Source organism: Sminthopsis crassicaudata, chromosome 2, assembly GCF_048593235.1.
Source record: "Sminthopsis crassicaudata isolate SCR6 chromosome 2, ASM4859323v1, whole genome shotgun sequence".
Lineage (NCBI taxonomy): Eukaryota > Metazoa > Chordata > Mammalia > Dasyuromorphia > Dasyuridae > Sminthopsis > Sminthopsis crassicaudata.
Genome location: NC_133618.1, coordinates 336,462,191 through 336,479,086, shown reverse-complemented (window position 1 = coordinate 336,479,086; position 16,896 = coordinate 336,462,191). Strand labels below are relative to the sequence as shown.

At 37.6% G+C, this 16,896-nt stretch overlaps 1 long non-coding RNA gene across 3 annotated transcripts in view; it reads left to right on the top strand.

The window, feature by feature from the left end:
- Positions 1–16,896, top strand: part of LOC141556402 (uncharacterized) — a 44,033-nt gene that overhangs the window by 23,688 nt on the left and 3,449 nt on the right. For 2 of the 3 annotated variants that reach the window (XR_012486524.1, XR_012486522.1), the window contains exon 2: positions 12,457–12,569. This is a non-coding gene — a long non-coding RNA (uncharacterized LOC141556402). Of the gene's footprint in view, positions 1–12,456; positions 12,570–16,355; positions 16,560–16,896 lie in introns of all 3 variants that reach the window. The other variant, XR_012486523.1, reaches the window with a different exon arrangement.

Here is a 16,896-nt window from a genome sequence, read left to right as displayed (position 1 = left end):
ATGGGGGCTTTTTTCTATCAATGGCTTCCTTAGGGGTAAAAACCCAGTAATAGATTCTCTGATTCAAAGGCTATGAACATTGTAGTAATATTATTTGCATAATTTCAAATTGCTTTTCAAAATGATTGTGCCATTTTATGGTTCCATCAACAATTTATTAGTGTACTATCTTTTACAACACTCCAACATTGAATGTTGCCATTTTTTTCATTTGTACCAATTTGTAAAGGATGATGTGAAACCTCAGGATTGTTTTGAATTACATTCCTCTTATTATTAGTGATGTGAGGCTTTTAAAAAAATGTGGTTTTGAATACTTTGCAATTCTTTTAAGAGCTGTTTCTTTAAATCTTTTGATCATTTATCTATCAGAAAAAGGCTTATTATATATATATGTGTGTATAAAATGTATATACACACATATATGCATATACATTCACACATGTATGTATGTGTATGTATATATCTTGAATGCCAAACTCTTCCAGAGAAATTTAATGCAAACTTTTCCCCCCATTTGACCACTTCCTTTCTTATCCTAGAGGCATTAATATTGTATGCAGACCCTTTTTGTTTCAAGTAATCAAGCTTATCTATTTTTTTTTTTTTTTGTAGTTGCTTCTATCTTTTGTTCAGTTAGGAATGCATCTCTTGCCCAGAGCTGTGAGTTATTAATTTGCTTCATTTCTATATTTTAAAAGTACTATCTTTAATATTAAGGCCCTGATTCCATTGAGAAAGTATTGTAAAGTGTGGTATAAGATGTTGGCTCAGGCCTAATTTCTGCCAGGTCGCTTTGCAGTTTTCCTGATATGTTTTGTTATTGGTTTTGTTTAATTAAATAGAGAGTTTTTCCTTGGGTAATTTATGTTTTCCGCTTTATCAAATATTGGATCGTTGAATTTTATTGTTTCTGCGTTTTCTTTGTCTAAGTTTGTTTCATTTATTTATCTCTATTCTCTAATACCAGATAATTTGAATTCTGTGAATACAAAAGGACAAGGAGTCCTTCCTCCTCGTTCCCTACCCTTTGGTAGTTCCTTTATAGTAGATCTATTTTATTTTCTGATTTTAGGCCATATAAGCTCTCTATCTCATCTTCTAATAGTTTGAGTATTTTTTTGTTTTTGAAGTTATTGTTCCATTTCTTTTGTTTTCTCAGTTATATTAACATATAACTCTGCATAATATATTCTGATGATGCTTTTCATTTTTTCTGGTTTTGCTGTGACTTTACCTTTTGCTGGACAGTTAGGTGGTGCAGCGGATAGAACACTGGGCCTGGAATCAGGAATCATCTTGAGTTCAAATCTGGTCTCAGACCTTACTGGCTGTGTGACCCTGGGCAAGTCACTTGGCTCTATTTTCTTCAGTTTCCTCTTCTGTAAAATGAGAAAGAAATGGGGAAACACTCCGTTTTTCCCCCAGATAGGTGGAAAGACCCCAAAGAAGAGTCAGACATGACTGAAAACAACTGAACATCAACATCTTGATCATTTTTTCTTTTATTGATTTAATTTTCTGCTTTCTTCTTTTTAATCAATCAGCTAAGAGTTCATCAATTTTATTTCTCTTTTCAAAGAAACAACTCTTAGTTTTATCTGTCATTTCCAATGTGTCCCCTCCCCCTCAATGTATGTTTCCTCTCTAATTTATTATTATCATTATTATTATTTTTGGCAAGGCAATTAGGGTTAGATGACTTGCCCAAGGTCAGAGAGCTAGTAAGTGTTAAGTGTCTGAAGTTGGATTTCATCTCAGGTATTCCTCACTTCAGGACTGGTGCTCTATCTACTTTATCATCTAGCTGCCCCTCCCCTTTAATTTTTAATATCTCTTCTTTGGTGCTTGTTGATTTTATATTTCATTTATTTATTTATTTATTTTTCTGAGCCTGGGGTTAAGTGACTTGCCCAGGGTCTCACAGCTAGGAAGTGTTAAATGTCTGAGACCAGATTTGAACTCGGGTCCTTCTGAATTCAGGGCTGGTGCTCTATCCACTGTGCCACCTAGCTGCCCCTGATTTTATATTTTAAAAATACATGTTCAGTTAATTAATTTCCTCTTTTTTCATTTTGTTATTGCATGATTGTAATGATATAATTTCTTCCCCAAGGACTGCTTTAGTTGCAACCCAGAAATTTTTTGTTGTTTCACCATTATATTTTCTTTTCCGTAGTTATCATTGCTTTTGTGATTTGTTCTTTGACCTACTCATTTAATTTTTACAAATTATATTTAGTTTTTTTCAAGTTACATATAAAAACAATTTTTAACATTAAACAAAGTTTTAAACTTTGAGTTCCAAATTCTCTCCCTCTCTTTCCCCACTTTTCCCACTCCTTGCCACTTACTTAAGATTTTATTGTTAAGTCTCCCTTTGGGTGCTTATCTTTTGTTTGTGATCTCTGGACCAATTTCTATGCTTACTATATTATGGTCTATAAAGGATGGATTGGCTGTTTCTTCCTTTTGATTTCAACTGCTGTCTTTACCATAGTTCCTTATTCACTTTTGTCTCCTACTGGTCTTTCTATTCTCACTCAGTTCCTATTGCTCTCCTTGCCTAGCACATTTCTGTTGTTTGAGGTGTTTGAGAAGCAAATAATCTCTTTTGTTCTGGTTTTCTTTTTTATTTATAAAGAATATTTCAAATATTTCTAACAGTTTATTTTTAATGTCCATATTTTGTCCTATGTGGTTAAGCTCAGATTTTGTAGGACACATGACCTGGGCCTGCATCTTGAGCTTTACTGTTCTTTGACACATATTCCATTTTCTCCTTTTTCTATTAGGTGCAAAATAATTTTGGATATTTTTTCCCTTTGTATTTGAAGATCTTTCTCCTAATGACTTGCAAAATTTGCTTTTGAATTGAATTGTTTCATTTAACCACTATGTACCTTAGAATTTGTAACTCTGGGTTTTTTTCCCTGATCTGTTAATTACTCAATTGAAAATTTATTTTCTATATTCAGAGGTTATGGTTGATTCTCTTCTGTTTTTTCTTCCTTGTATTGTTAATGTTTTTTGTCTGTTCATATTCTTCTAGGAAATATGTAATCCTTAGTTTATTTCTACATATCCTGTATTCAAGATCAATATGATTTACTTGCATAATGAGCATATTTTCTTTTAATGTTATTACTTTTTTATTTTCCTTCAAGATATTTTTACTTTTACTTACTCAGGTATCTTTGCTTATGAATATTTGCATTCCCAATTTTTTGTTCTCTCTTTTATTGCTTTGATGAGGCACTCCATTGTAGATCCAAGCTTTTTTTCTATTCTGCTTATTATTTTTCCCGTACAGAACATAAATTCTTTCATAATTCTCGCTCCTCATTTAAGCCACTCAATTGTGATTCCATGTTTTCCTCTGTCTTATCAAATGTTATCTCATTTTCCTTTATTTTGCCATATGTATTCATAGATGTCTAAGATCTGGAGGTTATATTTCTTCCTGTTGTTAATATTTTTCCTGTTGATTCATCACTTTATGTCCAAAGTCTTTGAGATTTCTTCTTCCTGAAATCTTTGGTACTTTCATATTTTTCCCCTCCTTATTTTCCTTATCACTCATTTTTTACTCCCTCTCCCAAAGGTGGTTTTCATAGGGCCTAGTTCTTAAAGTATCTCATCCTCCTCCTACACTGGCCAATTTACTGTTTACCAGCTTAGGTCTTTTCCTCACCTGTTGGGTGGACAGAACTGGCACTAGATGGGTGCAGAATATCTTATTCTGTCTTCATTCTCCAAGGCCTTAATGTTTGTGATCTGGAATACAGGGATGATTCTGTTCTCCACTCTTATGCAGAGCTTATAGATAAAAGAAAGGAGTTAGGTCTTTTTCTAAAAAAAATCCAGCCATGGGTATCCGATGACTACTTGCCATGGGGACAAAGGTCAGTAGTATCCTCTCAGTTCTTTGCAGGCCTGACTGAACTCCTTGCCAAACAGCACAGATGGTAGCCTTAATCTTGGCCTAGATAAAACCTCCTTTATTTTCTCATAAACATAATAATCCTTCCAATTTAGTTATTCCACCTTAATAAGCCAAGCAACCTTCATTCACCAGCAGCCCCTGCATTTAGACAGGAAGTGAAAAAGAGAAAGGTTCACATAGGCCTGATATGAAAATGAGGTCATGTAAACAAAAGCAGAAGAGTTGGATCAGCTAAGATAACTTTATAACCCAGAGACAGGGCACATTGAGTCAGATACAATAAAGCACAGCTTTTAAGCCTTTTCCCAACTTGGAACTCATTCAAACGATGATGGGAGGTAGTTTCAGAGAAAGCTTGGAGGTCGTGTATGAACTGATGCAGAGAGAACTGAGCAGAACCAGGAGAATAATTCATACACTAACAACATTGTGGAGACAAACAATTTTGAAAAATTTAAGAACTCTGATCAGTGCAATGACTGACCATGATTCCAGGGGATTCATGATATTACCCACCTCTTGACAGAGAGAACTCTCTGTCAGATTGAGATTTTTTTTTTTATTATGGCCATTTAAAAATGTATTTTGCTTGACTATATATATATATATATATTTATGTTATATATAACACACATATACAACACAAAACACATAGCTCTAAAATACAAAGTGTATGTGTGTAGATGTATACACATACACACACACATATGCATGGCATATCTTGGAAATATTGCAGATTTGGTTCCTGTAATAAAGCTAACCTTGCAATAAAGCAAATCACATGAATTTTTTGATTTCCCAGTGCATATAAAAGTTATGCTTATGTTGCACTGAAGTATGCAATTCTGTTATGTCTAAAAATCTTTTATCTTAATTTAAAATGCTAAAAAAAAAAAGTACTATCTGAGGTTTCAGTGGATTGTAATCTTTTTTGCTAGTGGAGGGTCTTGCCTCAATGTTGATGGCTGCTCACTGATCCAGGATGGTGGTTGCTGAAGGTTGGAATGGCTGTGGCAATTTTAAAAAATAAGACAACACTGAAGTTTTGCTTTATTGGTTGACTCTTCTCTTTACTTGAACACTTAAAAGGCCATTGTAGGGTTATTATTTGGCTTAATTTAAATATTGTGTCTCAGGAAGTAAGGAGCTACAAGGAGAGGGAGAAAGACACAAAAATTCGCACTGGCTATTTTCTGTTGCAAACTATTGAAAAAGTAAACATGTAGGTGGATACTTATGAACTATGGCTTTAGGAGTGTGAACCCAAAAGACATCTGAGAATTGGAATAGCCATCCTTTGGGTCTCTAGATGCAATTGTACTTTGGAAATCCTTTCCCATCTGATATATGGATTTGAGCTCAATTGGAGACTGACATTTTGGAATAGAATTCTGAATCCTATATGAATATAAGATTCTATTTAACTTTTCTCTCACCTGCAGCAGTAAGCACCAGCTTTGTTCTTTATCTCTTTACTCACATAATGGTATGCACATATATGTGTCATAGATCATCACAAATGTAACTTCAGATGAGACTTGGAATTCTGCTGTGACCATCCTTCTAGTCCTTGAATTGGTGAGAGACAGCATGGGATAATGTAAAGGGTAATGGTGGGAGCCAGAATAACTGGGTTGAGTTTTAGAAGGTGGCAGTGGGAGGAAAGGAAAAGAGAGAACAAGCATTTATTAAGCACCTACTATATGCCAGGCAATGTTCTAAGTGCTTTATGATTATCTCATTTGATCTTCACAACAACATTTTGTTGTGAACCTTTTTAAATAGGTTCTATTATAATTCCCAATTTACAGATGAAGAAACTAAGTGTCTCCCAGCCTATATTTGAATTCAGGTCCTCTTGACTCTAGTCTGCACTCTATCTACTGTGTCACTTAGCTGCCCTGAGTTCAGTTCTTCCTGACTTCAGACCTGGCTTTCTGTCCACTTGCCTCATCCTAGATGCTTCTACTGTCTCACTGTGCCATTTAATGTCTGGATCACTTAGTATCTCAGAACTTGTCTCTTTATCTGTTTAAAAAAAAAAAATGGAGTGGTGAAGCTAGGTGGCGCAGTGGATAGAGCATGAGCCCTGAAGTCAGGAGGACCCGAGTTCAAATCTGGCCTCAGACACTTAACACTTCCTAGCCGACCCTGGGCAAGTCACTTAACCAAAGGAAAAAAAAAAAAAAAGAAAATGGGGTGGAAAATAACAATACTTAATTTTAAATGTAAGACAAAGTGAATTGTAGGCATTGAGTGATTATAGAAATGACTTTCAATGCCGTTTTTCTTCCTTTTTTTGTAAAACAGATTAGTGATTAAATAAAATATAATAAAATAAAAGGAAAATAGGTTAAACAATTTGCCGATGGTCACACAACTAGTGCCAATTATCTGAAGCTGGATTTAAACTCAGATCCTTCTGACCTCCAGGGCCTATGCTCTATCCACTGCCCCCACCTTGCTGCCCCAAGGGCTATGTTCTTAATTGGGATAGCTCCCAAGTTGTGTCTAGAGTCTCTAAATTAAGAAATACTTAGAAAAACCTTCATGGAGTTCTCACTGAGCAAGTATTTCCAGCTTCCAAAGGCTCAGTCTTGTGGTTGTAAGATCCCTTGATGTCTGATTCAGAAGGTTGGGGGTTTTCATGTCTTCTAGTACCAGGGAGTGGCAGATACTTTCCCAAATCTTGGCTTTTATTCCCAAGTCATACCACCATGCTCTGTCTATATTATGACATTAGATTCATTGTGTTTTTATAAATACCAAATGGCACCTCCCCATAAGAAACCTATTTCATTTCTCCTATTGGATGTAATCTTGTTTTCCCCGCCTCTCCTTTATATTCCCTGTATAACACTAAGAACACCAAGGGATAAATAAAAATGGTGGTTAAAAAGAGAGAGAGAGAGAGAGAGAGAGAGAGAGAGAGAGAGAGAGAGAGAGAGAGAGAGAGAGAGAGAGAGAGAGAGAGAGAGAGAGAGAGAGATCTGTCTTACAATCTAGTAGAGGATTGAACAGCTTAGATACCCATTTTCTTGACCAAGAGAGACAGAGTGCTACATTTGAAATCAAGAAGACAAATCCTCCTTCAGGGATTTTTGCTCAATATTTGTTTTTTCGTCTGTAAAATGGGGATGCATACCTTATATGATGTTGAAAGGATCAAATTAAATCATATAAAATAATTTTCAATATTGAATTCTCTCTGTCTTTTTTCTCTTTGTCTCTCTGTCTTCTCTCTTTCTCCTCTCTTTTTTGTCTCTCTCTTTTTTCTTTTTCTTTCTTTCTCTCAATTTCTCTGCTTTATCTCTTATTCTTTCTTTCTCTGTCTCTCCCTGTATATGTCTCTTATCATTAACTATTGTTAATTGAATACTAAGTCAGACATATTCAGACATATTCATTTAATTTAACTCGAAGGATTTTCAAGCTGGTGTATCTGGGGTGGTAGGTCATAGCTTGGGATGAGATACAGTCTCTGTATGAAATCACTCCCTCTTTCTTAAACCATTGCCAGGGATTGTGCCATTTGTGTTAACCTTTGTGCCCAGAGGAGACAGGTCAGACTGCTAACGTCACCATTCCAGACTTTTCCAAGTGTCAATGACACTCTTATCCGGATTTGTTTGTTTATTTAGCTCCTTTCTGGATATTCATTTATTCATTCATTGGTACTAGTCCATTGTCCATAGTAGATCTCAGTGAATAATCACTGAATTTAACAACTATTTACTAAGTATTTATCTATATATGTGTGTGTTACAGATACACATACATATACTCAGTTCTGGGGAGGTTATAAAGGTGAATAAGATACCTATACCCTCAGGGAATAATAAATGATGGTATTTAAATTTTGGAAAGCTCCTAACATACATTATTTCATTTGATCCTCAGAAAAATCCTGTGGGGTAGGTGTTATTTCCATTTTATATATAAAGAAACAGAGACTCCAAAAAGAACAGAGACTACATAGCTCATTGTACATGACTCCATTTGGGGTTTTCTTGGCAATATACTGGAGTGGCTTGACATTTTTTTCTCCAACTCATTTTTACAGATAAGGAAACTGAAGCAAACAGGGATAAGTGACTTGCACAGGGTCACATAACTAGGAAGTGTCTGAGGCTTTATTGAATTCATGTTTTCCTGACTCTAAATAGATACTCTTTACATCGTGGTCGAATATGCGGTTATTAATGTAAGACTTAGTCTCAGTACCGAACACTGAATTTGGAGTGCACCAGTCTGAGGTGGAACCCTGGCACTTACTACTCATGAATTGCTTAAGGTCTCTAGGCTTCTGTTTCCTTATCTACAAAGTGAGAGGATTGGAGGATGTCTGAAGTCTCTAGAGGATCCTGTTACAACAGAGTGGCAATGGTTGGATGTATGAAGGAGAAGGAGAAGGAGACCACCACAATTCCAAAGCGAGGAGACAGTGGAGGTAGTGGTGCTCAACCAAGGTTGATTGAGTGAAGTATGGAGGAGGGGAAATGTATTTGACAAAAGATTATAAATCTGGTTTTGGGCTTGTTGACTCTGAGGCACGTGTAGGCATCCTCACTGAAACTCCCCAGAAAATGTCACCTTCATGAGTATCAAAACATTTTGTGTATGTAGCGTTTCTCTCTCTGTCTCTCTCTCTGTCTCTCTGTCTCTCTCTCTCTCTCTCTCTCTCTCTCTGTTTCTGTCTCTGCCTCTCTCTCTTTTTCCTTTCTCTCCCTTCCTCCCCTCTTTCTCTCTCTCTCTCTCTCTCTCTCTCTCTCTCTCTCTCTCTCTCTCTCTCTCTCTCTCTCTCTCTCTCTCAATTTCTCTCTTTCTCTCTCCGTCTCTCTGTTTCTGTCTCTGCCTCTCTCTCTTTTTCCTTTCTCTTCCTTCCTTCCTTCTCTCTTTCTCTCCTCCCTTTCTTTCTCTCCTTTCCTCCCTCCTTCTCTCTCTGCCTTCACATATGTGTATGTGTATATACATACTTACGTGTATGAGTATATGCATGTATACATGTGTATGCATATATACCCCCCACAATCTCACCTCTGAGATTTTCACACGACTTTCAGACAATTTGAACTGGATGTCCAATATACATCTCAAATTCAACACGTCTAAAACTAAACTTATTATCTTTCCCCCTAAACCTCTTACCTTCTTCCTTTTTTTCATATATATATATATGTATGTACATATATATATGTATACATATATACACATACACATACACATTTCCTAAACCTCCTACTTTCCCCATATATACATATACGTATGTATCTATGCACATATATAATCTGTATGTGTATATAGTTTTTATTATATATGTATACATACATATATATGTATATGTTGTAATACACATATATACAGACACATGTTATATAACAACAACATTTCTATTGTGCATTAAAATGTGATCCTTATAACAACCCTGGGAAGGAAATGCTATTATTATCTCCATTTTACTGAAGCTGAGGCAGAAGTTAAGTAACCTAGAGACTCACTCCCCCTCCTCTCCTCCCCACACCCCCAAAAGAGCCAGAAACACATGGATGACTGCTTCCTGGAGGCCCGAGGAAGGAGGGTGCCTCCCACAAGTAGAAAAGAACAAAAATAGCCTTGACTTGAGCTGTTAATACAGCTACTGGCAGGGAGCAGTAGCTCACCAGGAGCTGAGCCACTGGGGGAGGAGACAGGATAGGGGAGGGGAGATAAAGGGAGAAGGGGAGGAGGCTGGAAAAGGTTGTTCTAAGGGCTGCCTCCCCTTAAATACCCCCCCATCTTCCCCACTGAGTTAGAGAAAGAAAGGAGCAAGATAATAGATAAGGTCCACTGTTTTGATCTGCCTTGTTTACCCAAGGTTGGGTTTTAGTAGGATTGACCCACTGGGGAGTGGGGTGTGTGTGTGTGTGTGTGTGTGTGTGTGTGTGTGTGTGTGTGTGTGTGTGTGTGTATACATGTGTAGAATGGGTGTGGGGGGCCTGAACTGAGGTTTTGCCTGTAGCTAATGACAGGCATGAGTAATTTTCAGGGAATGTTATTCTTCTTTCTCTGTTCCCTTTTGCTCTCTTCAAGTTTAGAGGACACACACTGAAAAATATGTGAGGGTCCTTATATATAGTTTTATCCTTGGTGCCAGAAATCAGTTTTAAAAGACAAAGCATATTGATCCAGTAGTCTGTATCCCAAAGAGATCCCTCTTCCCATAAAAGAGGGGAAAGAACCCACATGTGCAAAAATGTTTGTGGCAGCTCTTTTTGTGGTGTTAAGGGTCTGGAAAGTGAGTGGATGTCCATCAATTAGGGAATGGATGAATAAATTATGATATGTGAATGTTATAGAATATTATTTTTTAAGAAATGATCAGCAGGATGATTTCAGAGAGGCAAGGAGAGACTCATGCTAACTGATGTTAAGTAAAGCGAGTAGAACCAATAGAACATTGTGCACAGCAAAAAAATTTATGTAATGATCACCTGATCAATTTGGTTCTTTTCAACAATAGGTGATTCAGGCCAGTTCCAATGGACTTGTGATGGAGAGAACCATCTGTATCCCAAAAGGGCACTGTGGGAACTGAATGTGGACCACAATACAGTATTTTCACCTTTTTGTTGTTGTTTGCTTGATTTTTTTCTTTTCTCATTTATTTTCCCTTTTGATCTGATTTTTCTTGTGTAGCATGATAAAGGTGGAAGTCTGTTTAGAAGAATTGCACATGTTTATCCTGTATTGGAGTGCTTGCTGTCTAGGGAAGGAGAGTAGAGGAAAGGGAGGGAGAAAAATTTGGTCTTGCAAAGATGAATGTTGAAAACTATATTTGCTTGTATTTTGAAAATAAAAAGCTGTTATTAAAAAAGACAAAACAAAACATTTCACAGGAATATAGCTTTAGAGTTGAAGGGGACTTTTTTTTTAGATCATCTAGTACAAGGCTTTCATTTATACAAACAAAGAAAATAAAGTCTAGGGAAAATGAGTGATTTGTCTAAAAATTGATAGCAGATTTAAATCCGGGCCCTGTGAATCCGCTCCTAGGATTCTTTCTACTCTCCCTGGAAATTAAAGGGGGTATTTTGGGATGACAAGGACTGCCAATATGTGTACCCTACAAAGTTAAGGTAATGGTAGGCATTGTCTAGCTTTTCTGTTTCTTAATCAGGCTTATGTCTTTAGGGCATTAGGGTAAGTCATTCACTGCCTCATGTCATTATTCTATAATGTGTACAGTTTAAATCCAGTTTTCCTTGACTTAGTGCCTGCCATCTTTGTCCTATTTCCATGGTATTCATTCAAACAATCCTACAATTTTTTCTTAAGGGACATCAGGATTAGAACTATTCAGAGTTTGGTGTGGAATTGCTGTGGGGGAGGGCAAAGAAAGAAAGGAGAAAATAGTAATAGGAGATGGAAGATATTGAGGTTGCTAATTTAGAGGAATGAAGAATGATACAGAAGCAATAGGAGAACATTTGGAATATGGGTTCAGAAAAATAAATCTAACAGGCCTCTTCTTTAGAAGATGGGTGATTGTTTTCTTTGATAGTCTATGCTATTCAGTGAGGGAAGGGATTATTTTCTAGGGTTATTTGTTGGGGTTTTTGGTACCTTCAATACTTCACACAGTCCATAGTAGGTGCTTAATTCTGTTGAATTGAAGTTGAAATTATACTAAATTTAATTTTATTCCAACAAACATGATACAGGCCAGTTCCTCTCAGTTTCAGCCCCAAACCATGGAAGCTTGTTTAGTTAGTCAGCTTCTGGCTTGTTTTCTTTGAGCATATGCCCAGACTTGAGATACTGAGCAGGAAGGTCAGCATCTCCCAAATCAAAACTCTGAGCCAAAGGTCTCCCTGAATGGGGTGGAACCCAGAAAAGGTGGTGACCTTAGCAAAGCTGGGTAAGATTCTATTCCTGTTGTCCCAGGAGGAAGAGATAGCTCTGTTTCTCTGATTCAACTCAGTTTCTCATTACTGGGGTGGAAAAGTCTTCCTTAACCTATCTTCCCTACCCCTTCCAATGTGATAGAAACAACAGCTGTAGGCTAGAGTTCCTGGGGCTTCCAAAAAGGCTCTGTGGGCAAGTACAATGCCTTCAGATGATATTTTTGCCCATCAAACATCAGAAGTTGGTGATATTTGATTCATACCTACTATTAGGTAAATGAGACCATAAAAAACCAAACAGACCACAATCTTTGTCTAACCTGGAGAGATTATAAATTACCCTGCTTCCTTCTTCACAATACTATCCTCCCTTTTTCCTCTAGGCCCAGTGCTGTGCCCTGTGGCAATAATATGGGGCCTCAGTATTGTTCCTGAGTCCCCTGCCAGAGGTACTTTGATTCAAACAATGTTATGGGCCTTGGAAATGATCACTGAATGCCTTCACTTTATAGATGAGGAAATTGAGATCCAGGATTCCTTTAAAGTCACTCAGGGAGTTAGCAGTAGGCTCTGAAGATGCTGAATCTAAGCTTCCAAATGTAATTGAGCCCGTTCCTCTATTTCTAGGAGAGAGGATTCCATGGTGTTGTGAGAAGGCATTTGGCTTCAGGCAGAAGATCTATGAGGAATCCTGATTCTGTGACTTCCTAACTCAGTTTCCTCATCTGTAAAATGTGGCGGTAAGACCCAAATTGAAATATGAGGATCCTTAGAGATTCTATCCTTTGTGTGGGGAACAGTTTTTTTTTTTTTTAAATAAAGGTTTATAAGATTAGGAACTTTGGAAGTCTCTTGGTCCAAGCCTTCCATTTCAGAAATTTAACATCTGAGGCCCTAGGAGAGTAAGGTCAAAGGAGTATTGGCAGAGCCAGGATTTGCACTTCTAACTACATTTCTGAGACTCTTTCCACTATACTACATTTCCCTAGAAACTACAGGGGTGTCTCAGGGAGCCATGAGATTTGAACTCGGATGTTTAGAGAGGCAGCTCCATGGTACAATAGACAGAGCGCAGGGTCTGGAACCAGAAAGAGCTAAGTTGAAGTCCGGCCTCAGACACTTAAAGGCTGTGACACTTCATTTACCTGCCTCAATTTCTTTAGCTGTAAAATGAGGATAATAGGAACACTTATTTCTCGGAGTTATTATGAAAGTCAAATGAAATAACACTTGTAAAAAGTGCTTAACAGTGCCTGGCCCATTGTAGGTAGTTAGTTAATAAACACTTGTTTCCTTCCTTCTGTCTAACTTTGAAGCCATCTCTCTCTCTTGATTAAGCTTTGAAATATGAATAAGTCGAGATGGTCTGTAGAATCTGATGAAACTTGCAGTGAGCTTCTTAGGCCCTCCCCCTCTTTCCCCTTTCCTGAGACTGGATTCTTCCTCTTTTTTTTTTTTTTTGAGCTGGGGGGTTTCTTGTCTGTGTCCTTTTTTCTAAAGCTAATGAGCGTGTCCCTGGGAGCCAGTTCCTGGGCTAATCTCTCTGTTGCTAGGGGCAGGCTGACATGTATCAGGGAGAGAAGTTGCTTCGGTATGTGTGGGTGGGGTGGGCTGGTTTGGAGGTGGTGGGTGGGGTGGGGGCAGTAGGGGAACTAAGGATTGCAGAGTTTAAAAAGAGCTGATCAAACAGAGACTGATAAAAAGCCCTCTTTGGTAAGGCTGAGCCAGGCACAATGGGAGAAACAGCTTGAGATGAATGAGAGAACAGCTCATTAAAACTGGGCTTGTGGGAGCTACCAAGACTTAGCTACCTAACCTCCCCCATTTCTACTCTTCCTCCCCCCCTCCCCTTGACCAGCTCATAATAGTGTTTTCCAAACTCTAGAAGGGTTTCCAATATTCTGCTTTAACCCCTCAGAGTAAAGGAATATTCCCTATTTGAAGGTATTTTTTAAAATTAAATTTTTACTTTTTTATTTTTGTATCAACTAAACTTTCCTCTTTATTCCTCTTCTTCCCTCCACCACTACCAGAAGCATCCCATATGACAAAGACTTTTTTAAAAGAAAAAAAAAATCAGACACTCATTGTATACAACGTTTGAGCTTTTGCAAAGGAGTAGGACTGTCCTTTGGACTTTTTGAGGATTTTTTAAAAATACAAAGGTGAATTTAGTTTTAATGAAAACCCAAGTCTCCCCTACCTCAAGTTCTTCACATCCAACTAATCAACAAGTGCTAGGCACTGTCACTGTGCAAAACACTGAATATGAAACAAAAAACAGTCTGCCTCCAAGAAGCTTCTATCAGAATGAGGGACTTTACAGGGCTCTTTCAAGTTAGGGACTGAGGTCTAATACCATTGCTTACATTTGTTGCAATGCCCACCAATTTTTTTTTTTTGGTTTATTTTTAAACAATAAATTCTAAACTCCTTAATTTGGCATTCAAGACTTTCTAGAATCTGGTTCTAATTGACCTTTCCAGTCTAATCTTCTCTTCACCTTTACTTCCAGACAAACTGGACCTATCTTTTCTTGAATTTATACTGTTTTTTTTTCCTATTTCTGTTCTTTATACCCAGTCCCCTTCATCTGGAATACATATATTGCCTTTTTCTCTTTTTCCCTCTTTCCACCATCTAAAATTCTATTGATCTTTTGTCTGATAATTTCTTTATATGAAGAAACTCGGAATTTTTTATCCTTTTCTGTAATCCCCAACCAAAGCTGGAAATAATCTCTCCTTTTTTTCAGAACTCCCCTAGCACTTTGTATATTCTATTTCATGTTATAATTATTTGGGTATGTAAAAAAGTATGTCTGGTACGTATCTCATTTTCTTTTTGGAACTCCATCATCCAGAAAGGTAAGAGGAGCATGAGGAGCTTTTGAAGAGTGAGCATAGCAGGCTGGGATGTTGGTGAATGAGAATTCTGTAAAGGATGAAATCTGGGTCTGGAGAAGCATGGAATGCTTAGCTGGGAATGAATACATGGATGCATGGGGAAAAAAAAAAACAAAAACCATTTTTATTAGGAAGAGATAAGAGAAATATGACAGCTAAGTCCTGAGCTCTGACATTCCGTTTAGACTCAGCTACTGAGACAAGAGTTGGGACCTCTCATGATTAAATATTCTTTCTTTTGCTCACTCATACATCACCTTTGGGGGTTGGCAGTGGGGAGAGAGGTAGTTTCAAAGACAACCTGGAATCTATGGTTGGATATTCCTCTACTCTGTACTGTCTGTACAGGTCTTATTTTCCCCTCTAGATTATATGCTTCTTAATAGTATTTTATTTTTCCAAATACATTCAAAGATAGTTTTCAACATTTACTTTTGCAAAACCTTGTGTTCCAAATTTTTTCTCCCTCTTTTCCCTTCTTCTCACTCCCCCTCCCCACCACAACAGCAAGTAACCCAATGAGATTATAAATTTCTTAAAGGCAAGGATTTTGTTTCATTTTAGATTTCATCAAGCATCTAATACATCGCCTTGTACAAAGTGGAGACTCTATAAATTTGTAAATTTCCAGAGCTTTTCCATCCCCTATAAAGATGAGAGTAAAAGGATTTAGGTTCATTTCTCATTCATCTCATTCAGAGAAATTCATGTTAGCTCTATGAGAAACATTCTTATCATGATATCATAGGGTGACTTAAGTAGTTACATATCAACTATTACAGACTGTTTAGTTGGATTTAATCCAGCTACAGAATAATACTCACATTTTAATGGTGTTTTATAATTCAAAAGCATTTTCTTGTGTGATGTTATATCATTTGAACAAAAGGTATATAGTGAAGTGGATAGAGTGCAGGGCCTAGATTCAGGAAAATTTGAGTTCAAGTGTGTAACTGTGTGATCTTAGACCAGTCACTTAACCCTATTTGCTTCATCTATAACCTTCATCTGTAAAATGAGCTGAAAAGAAGGAAATGATAAACCACTTCAGTATCTTTGCCAAGAAAACCCTAAATGGGATAACAAAGAGTCGAACATAACTGAAAGAAATAAACATCTCATTTGATCCTGACAATCAACATTATAACCCCTAATTCACAAAAGGGGAAACTGAGTTTTAATGGGCAATGATTTGCCCAAGATCCCTTGGAGGTTTCTAGTGAATAGGACTTTACCTTACATCTCTAGGTTCAATGATCTTTCCATTATATCTTATTACCCCACTGTCTTTCCCCAAATTTCTTTCCAACTTGGAAAGTAGCTTAGAATAGAAGCTGGCTCTGGGAAATGGAGCTCACTGGGAACTGAAAACATCTAATCAGATTCTGCTTGGGAGGGGGTAGGTTCACCGTTTCTGAAACATGTGATCTCCCCAATGTGAATAAATCTCTGTTCCACCTCCTCAGACATACCTTAAAACCCTTTTATGAGGAGCTTTTTCCTGAAGGAAAATATCCCTTCCTGATCTCCCCATGGAAAGATTGCACCTGAGTTAAAAAGTCCTTTCCTCAGCTAACAATACCTTCCCTATCTGTGTTTTGATCCTGTAATCTGGGAAAGGAGGGCACGGGAAGTAGATTGTGTTTGCTGGAGGATCACAGGCTTTACTGCTGGACTGGACAGTTGAAATCACCTCAAGAGGAAGCCTAACTTCAGCAAGTGAAGAGACTTGACTGAAGTTACACAAGTTGACAGCAGAATCGCTCAGTATTCCAACCCAGGTCTATGGACACCAAAGTCAGGACCTGCTCTTCATTAGCAACGGTATTAGTATTTCAGAACAGGCACTTATTAACAGGAGGGAAGGCAGGCCAATCACTCCCAAAGTGGGAGGAAGGGAGTTCTTCTGGCCTCAATTCAGACTGCTTTCTTTAATTATTTCTTACATTCATATTCTCTCTCTCTCTCTCTCTCTCTCTCTCTCTCTCTCTCTCTCTCTCTCTCTCTCTCTCTCTCTCTCTCTCTCTCTCTCTCTCTCTCCCTTCCTCCCTCCCTTCCTTCCTCCTTTCCTTCCTTCCTTCCTTCCTTCCTCCTTTTCTTCCTTCCTTCCTTCCTTCCTTCCTTCCTTCCTTCCTTCCTTCCTTCCTTCCTTCCTTCCTTC